Here is a 7,925-nt window from a genome sequence, read left to right on the forward strand (position 1 = left end):
TCATCCATGCTCCAGTGGATGAGTACACATTCAAGACTTTATGGGTAGGAAACTTTGAACACATAGGCTTAAAAAAACCAAAGTACAAAATACTGGCTCAGAAGGAAAGAACAAGATAAATCTGTAATATGGTGAATGTAATTAAAATATTTTATATAAAATTTTCAAAGAAAAAATAAAAATAAATTAAAAGAAATAAAAAAGACAATGGCAAGTAGAATTCTAGATCAAATTGTTACACACTCAGTCCATTAAATTAAATATTTAAATTATATTTTATCTATATAAATAAATAAGTTCTAAGTTGTTTATTGATATCAATTCTTCATATCAATATCATTGATATCAAGTCCATCGATATCAATCTCATTGAGGACAAAGCTTTTAGAAAATATAAAAATAATAACTTGTACATGTCATCTACTTTATACCTATGGCAAACAGTTTAGTGAATAGTGAAAAAGTATAATCATGCACACATACACACACACACAAACACACTCACATACACAAACATACACACACACACACAAAATTGTAGATGTATTTCTGGAATTTAGATTATTATTGTAAAGTTACACTTGTTCCATAGTTAATTATGACTCATGTAGTAAATACATATAAGTAAAAATAAATCATAAATGATTTCCCAAAATAACTTTTTTGACAAATACTCTCCATAATTTAAGAAAAATTGGTTCATGGAGAGACTTCAAGTCTCTAAGACATCAGTAGTGCTCGCCAGCCTCCACACACAGCCTCTTACACAGCTCTGCAGAGTCTGGAGCCAATTTCACTGTAGAGGTGACTTGAATTTCTTTTAAAAAAATTAGAGTTTTTCTTAAATGTACTGAACTTGAATTCATTTGTTACGAAAAATCCATAAATGTAAGAAGTAACCAAATTTATTTAATGATATTAAACTACAGAGAAACAACAATAAAAAATGAATCAAAGAAATAATATCAAGAAGTAGAAACAACAATAAAAAATGAATCAAAGAAATAATATGAAGAAGTAAGAGGTCAAAGAATAATCTTATAAATTTTGATCCTTTGAATTGATGAGGGGTGTGATCAGGTTTATTTAGACATTTTTTTCAATTTGAAAAGAGTGATTATATGAAAATATTGCTTTTGTAGAAATCCAAAAGGGCTTTTATAATGTCCATTTTAATATTTTGATTATATTTAGAGTTCGTAATCTCTTCTGCTTCTATTATTTTCCTATAACAATGTTTAGTTGCCCTTTGTCTATAGTGATATAGATATAAAACCATTATACTCCAGCACTGAATTAGATTACTTAAACACAGATCAGCTTGCCTAATGTTTAATATATATTGTAAAGTTCATGAAAACACTTTAGGATGTATTAAAATAGATACAAACATCCCTTCAATTTATACTTTTCTTTCAGGTTTCTCTTCCTTATCAATCTTCTCTTTTGGAAGTATGTAAATGTTAATTTTTTTGGCATTGAAATTAAATGAAGTAGAGGCTATGGAAGCAATAAAAAATAGATACTTTTATTGAAAATGAGCATTTTACCATGTCCAATACAAGGTGGAAAAGAGCAGTGTAGTGTGTAGACATAGACCATTGCTTCAGGTTGAGTTACAGCACTCCATTGTGCTAATATCATTTGGCCAACCTCAACCTGATCTTATGTGTTACAGGGTAGGCACTGAGAAGAAGATATAATTATTAAATAAACTGAATCATTTAAAATGTCTAAATTTTTCTATTATGTGGATGTGAGTACATAGTTATGCATGTGTGAGTTTATGTGCACCATAAAGGTCAAAATAAAGTGATTGTAGAGGGAAACCAAGAAATTTGAACACACACACATTTGAACACACACACATTTGTTTTATGTATATATACATATATATACATATATATGTATGTATACACATATATACACACACATATACACACACACACACACACACACACATATATATATATATATATATATATATATATATATATATATATATACACATATGACAAATCTGTGAATAAGATGTCCTGGAAAAGGACACTTTTTATTTATCTTTGAGATTAAAGTTAGTAGGACCTGGAGGAAAAATGCAATCCAGTATATCAATATTTCCAAACTCAAAATTCCCATGTTAAATGAACCCACTATAAAAGTAAATTTAATTTTAAGTATTTGTCAGGAATAATTAAAAGTTGTTTGCAAATTAATTAATTGATTATATTTTATATGTATCCCTCTCTGAAAACTGCCAGTTTAAATGCAATCTGTAATTTTGTGCCCATTTTGCCCACCTTTATTGTTTCTATTGGCAGAAAAATCTTCAAGATAACAAATACCACTTCTGAAAATCCTCCTGGAAAATAAATGTCACATTTCTCACTCTAGTGTTTTCCCATATATAATGCCAAAAGGGAAATGATGCTTTGCAGGTAAATAATCCTTTCATTGACTTGCATAGTTCACTGCCAGTGTTGCTGGTCTACTCAAGCATAGATACTCTTTACAAGCTTGGAAGCTCAAGCCAGCATCTTAAATACATAAATCAAACACTTTCCTACATGATCTCTTTTTCTATCATTTCCACAAAGACCTTTCAAATATATGCACCTTGTTCCGTCCTTCTGTAGCTAACTCAAACTATTATCAAGATGATCTGGTCTCCTCATGTTGCTTGTGTGCCTCTGTAGGTAATGTATTATCTGAAGTTTTCATGATTCTAATGATCTTTTCAGTCAAAAAAGTAACACAAAGAAAGTACAAACTGTTCCATAGATGTATGGCAACATAGAAACATTTTTGTTTCACAAAGCAGTTTCCAATATAGTCATTTTGAAGATGTTCTTGAAACAAGTTTGACAAAATACAGTGAAAATCCATTATTATTATCATTAGGTTAATATTATTCTGTTATGTTCATTATCAACTGCATTATATAATTTAAAATTGTAGGTCACCCTGATTGTTAAGAATTAAACAGATTCTATAAACAAGTATTCTTTTAAAAATACAGTGAAGTACAATTATGATGGGAGAAGATTATTTTAAGCTTTTACTGTCATTAGTACATACTGGTCATTGTCCATATTTTAAGTGAAAATATTCTAACATTTCCCAAATTGTGTTTTAATGAAAACCAGTATTCAGAAAATATTAATAGATTTGCAAAGGTGTAATCACCCCTTCTCATAAAGCTAAATATGCTTGTAAGACAGATTTTAAAAATTAATAATTCTGGTGCAGAACTTTCTAACTCTCAAACACAGTTATAAACATTGTAAGTGCCACAAATTATGGCTTTATTCTGTGGAATACCAGACTTAGACTTACTACAAATAAGGAAGATTCACTCAAGTCTTCCTTCTGCTGTAAAGAACCTATATACCTTTGAGTTTAAATGTAAAATAGAATTTGAAGAACTGTGGTAGAATACTACTGTACAATACTGTACTGTACAATTTGTATCTGTTTTCTGTTCTTCAGAATATTTTGATATTTAATGTAGAAGTGTTACTGATAATACAATGATTATCACTGCTCATGATTTTAATAAAACGTGTGCACCATGCATCATTTGTCTAGATATTTTCCAAAGATAATTTTATCTCTATGAAGTTTTAATATTATACTAACATTGAATATTTAAATATTTCTCTATAAGCTTATTAAATAGAAATGTGTTAATAATTGTATTACATGGAAACATTCAGAGTACTTTATTTATTTACTAGCTATTCTTTATGGCTTTTAATAATTTAGAAATTTTATTGGACCACATAATTATTCATTTGATGTTATGTTTTAAGGCAGACTACGTTTTTTCAAGAAAAAAAGATTCAAATTAAAATGCTAATTAGGATGTATACAAATTGATTGAAGAATACTATATTTAACCTGTATTTACAGTAGTTTAACCATCATTGCAACACATATGCATCTCTTGCTCTTCTACTCCTATATAAAACCCCATGATCAAGGCAACTTACAAAAGGAATGGTTTATTTGGTTTAATATTACAGACAGCACGAGCAAACCAAAATCAAAGAGCAGCAAATAAATTAAGGAAAATTTCTCTCTAGAAAATACTTCCCATAAAATCCAGTGATTGAAAGAAAAATATACAAAATCAATTGAATCACTTGAGATAGAGACTAATATTTAAATTGTCCAAAAATTCAAGTAAAGAAGTTACTTGAATAACCCTCCAGAAATTACTTGCAAATTTTCAACACACCCATGTACACATGTGCATGCACGCGCGCATGCGTGCGTGCGCACACACACACACACACACTCACACAACAAGATCATGTGATCGTGTTTGTTTGTGTTGCTATTGCTTTTACATATTTAAAAACTTAAGGGTAAATTAATGCCCAGTGATTTGCAATCTCACACTTAGGAATTAAACTACTACAGAAAATGTTGAAAGACATAACCTATCAGAGACCCCCACACTGTCTGGAGTTAATAGGCATGAACATGTGTTGAAATCCGGAATCACTTCTCTCAAAACTGCAAAGTTCTGGCTGCTGAGTGTCCAGTGTCATCTGACTACACCATGCCATGGTCACTGTGCAGACAACATTCATTTGCAGCTAGGCAATTTCTAATGCAGATTTTGGTATGTTGCAGATCAGAAGATAACAGAACACTTTCTAAAATTCATGGCAAAGTATTAAAATCAAAGCAAATATTTGTGACTGTCTTTTATCCGTGGTCATGAATTATATATATGGTGATAGTTCAAGTGATCCCGAGAGCGTTTGCTTGTTTCCGACCTTTGAAAATCAAGAAATAGAAAGACCAACAGAGTCAAATAATCTGGAGCCTTGTGGCTCTCAAGAGTCTGAACCACCAACCAAAGAACATACACGGGCTGGACATAGGCCTCCCCAGTCATATGTAGCAGATATACAGCCGGACCTTCATGTAGGTCCCAGACAACTGATACACAGGCTATCCCAAGAGCTGTTGCCTGTATGTGAGATATGTTCTATTAACTGTGCCGCCTCGTCTGGCCTCAGTGGGAGAGGAAGTACCTAGTCTCCTACACAGATGAAGTGTCAAGACGTGAGGGGAATGTGCAGAGGGGCCCTACCTGCTCAGAGGAGAAGGGGGGAAGGATTGTGGGAGGGGATTATGGGAGGGGGCAGTGAACAGATGGGATATAAAATGAATAAGTGAAAATAAATGAATAAAATTAAATTAAAATAAATGAAAATCAGGTGCATAAAGAGTCAGATGAAATTTCAATTGAATTAAGGGGCAGAATTGCTGGTTAGCAGAAAGCAGAATTGGACTGCAGATGGTTTTGATCAAGTCAATGAACTAATGACAATTTAGTACTAAATATAGTATATATTGACATTCTTTTGATAGTGAAAATATTTCCAGAATATAGCAAATCAAACATCATCATGAAAATAATGAAAGATAACTAGTGTTGATAAGGACACCTTAATATTATATATTGTTGGCAGATCATAAATCCCTTAAACTATAATGGAGGGCAGTATGGGACTTGGTAAAAAAATAAATAAATAAAAGGAAATTACTACATGTGGAACAGTCCCATTATTAGAACACTCTCCAGTCATTATTCCTTCCAGTGGCTACCTCAGATTAGTAATAGCAGTATTTACAATAATTTCAACATGGAAACAAGAAATGATTTAAATATACTCACTAGAAAAACAGATTATTTTAAAATATCTAATAAATAACTCATCTGAATTACTTTCCAGTTTACTTGTACATTGAAACAGCACAATTATTTCATAAATATGCCCATTTATTTATTGCTAATTAAATAATTTTTATTAGTCATTTATTTACATTTCAAATGTTATCCCCTTTCCACGTTTCCCCTCTACAAGCCTCCATTCCCTCCCTTCTACCACATGCCTCTATTAGGGTGCTCAGCCACCCACCCACCCAGTCATTTCTGAGTGCCAGAGCATTAACCTATCCTGAGTCATCAAGCCTACACAGGACCAAGAGGCTCCCCTCCAAGTGATGCTAGATAAGGGCATTTTTTCTACATATCCAGTTGGAGTCATGGGTACCCTCTGTATATCAGCCAAAGAGTTTTGGTTGATGGTTCATTCTCTTGGAGCATTGGGAGGGTCTGGGTAGTTGATATTTTTGTTCTTACTATGGGTTTACAAAACCCTTCAGCTCCTACAGTCCTTGTCCTAACTTCCCCATTGGTATCCCAGCACTTAGTCCAGTGTTTGGCAGTGTCTATCCACATGTGTATTGGTCCAACTCAGGAAAAGCCTCTCAGGGAATAGCTAAACCAGGCTCCTGCCAGGAAGCAATTTTTGGCATCAGCAATAATGTCTGGGTTTGGTGTAAGTAGATGGGATGAATCCCTAGGTGGGGCATTCTCTGGATGGCCTTTCCTTCAGTTTCTGCTCTACTCTTGTTCCCTGCATTTCTAATTGACAGGAAAAATTTTGGATTAGTAGATTTTAGATGGGTGGGTGGCCCCATCCCTCAACTGCAGGTCATATCTGTCCACTGGATATGATCTCTACAGGTTCTCTGTCCCCTTTGTTGGGTCCTGGGAACCTCTTTGTTCTCTGGTATTTGAGACTTTGTAGTGGCTACTTCCAGTTCCCCCTGCCCCATTGCTAAACACCTACTTTCAAATTCCTGACCCTCTGTACTTCTCCCTGATCTCCTCCTATATCTGACCTGGTCCCCCTATTTCCTACGCCTCCTCTCTTTCTCCCATATCCCCCTCTCTCTCTACTTCCCAGAGATTATGCTCTTTCCTCTACTGAATAGTACTGTGGCACCCACACTTTGGTGTGATTTTCTTTCTTCTTGAGTTTCATTTCGTCTGTGAGTTCTATCGTGGGTATTCTGAGCTTCTTTTAGGCTAATATCCACTTTTCAGTGAGTATAAAACATGTGTGCTTTTTTTTATCTCACTTAGTATGAGATTTTCAAGTTCTGTCCATTTGCTTGCAAGTTTCATGAAGTCTTTGTTTTTAATAGCTTAGTAGTACTAAATTGTATAAATGTACCACATTTTCTGTATTCATACCTCTGTTGAACATCTGGGTTCTTTCCAGCTGCTGGCTATTAAAAACAAGGCTGCTCTGAATACAGAGGAGTATGTTTCCTTGTTTTGTATGTTGGAGCATCTTTTGGGTATATGATGTCCAGGAGAGGTATAGGTGGGTCCTCAGGTATTTCCAACTTTCGGATGAACTGCCAGACTGACTTCCGGAGTGGTTGATCCAGCTTTCAAACCCACCTGCAATGGAGGAGTGTTCCCCTTTCTCCATACCCTCGCCAGCATCTGATTCAGTGTAGGGCTCATCACATCTGATGCATATCATAAAGTAGAGAGGGATGACCACTGTTGATCAGTTCCTCCCTCCATTCAGAAGGTCCATAATCTCAGCCAAGGAATGGTGCCAGCCATAGTGGGTACATCATCTTACAGGAATATACTCAAGGTAATTTCTCACAGACATTATAAGAAGCACAGCTCAAAGGTGATTCTAGATTCTGACAAGTAGGCAATTAACACTAGCAGCACAGTCTTTGATTCTATTCATCGTGTAGGTTAATGAATAAATTTACCTGTGAGTTGCCAGGCTTCCCTTGGTGACAGTCTATGAATGTCTCCACTTTTCCATTACTGGTGGTTAAAGGAATATAATATCTTGTGTGTAGTCTGAAGTATAAGCAATATATTAGCTCTTTCTCTGTGGCAGCTCTTTCTCAATTCTAACATCCCATTGTTTCTAAGTCTGGGTTTATTTGGTCTTGCCCTTAGTTTACCTTCTCCCTCCCACTCATTCCCTAAATGACTTGCCTATCCTTAGATAATCTTCCTCTTGTCTCACTATGCTCTTTAGCAGGCTGTGCATAATGCTCACTGACACTACACATCCTTT

Source organism: Rattus norvegicus, chromosome 13, assembly GCF_021556685.1.
Source record: "Rattus norvegicus strain SHRSP/BbbUtx chromosome 13, alternate assembly SHRSP_T2T, whole genome shotgun sequence".
In the NCBI taxonomy this organism is placed as follows: domain Eukaryota; kingdom Metazoa; phylum Chordata; class Mammalia; order Rodentia; family Muridae; genus Rattus; species Rattus norvegicus.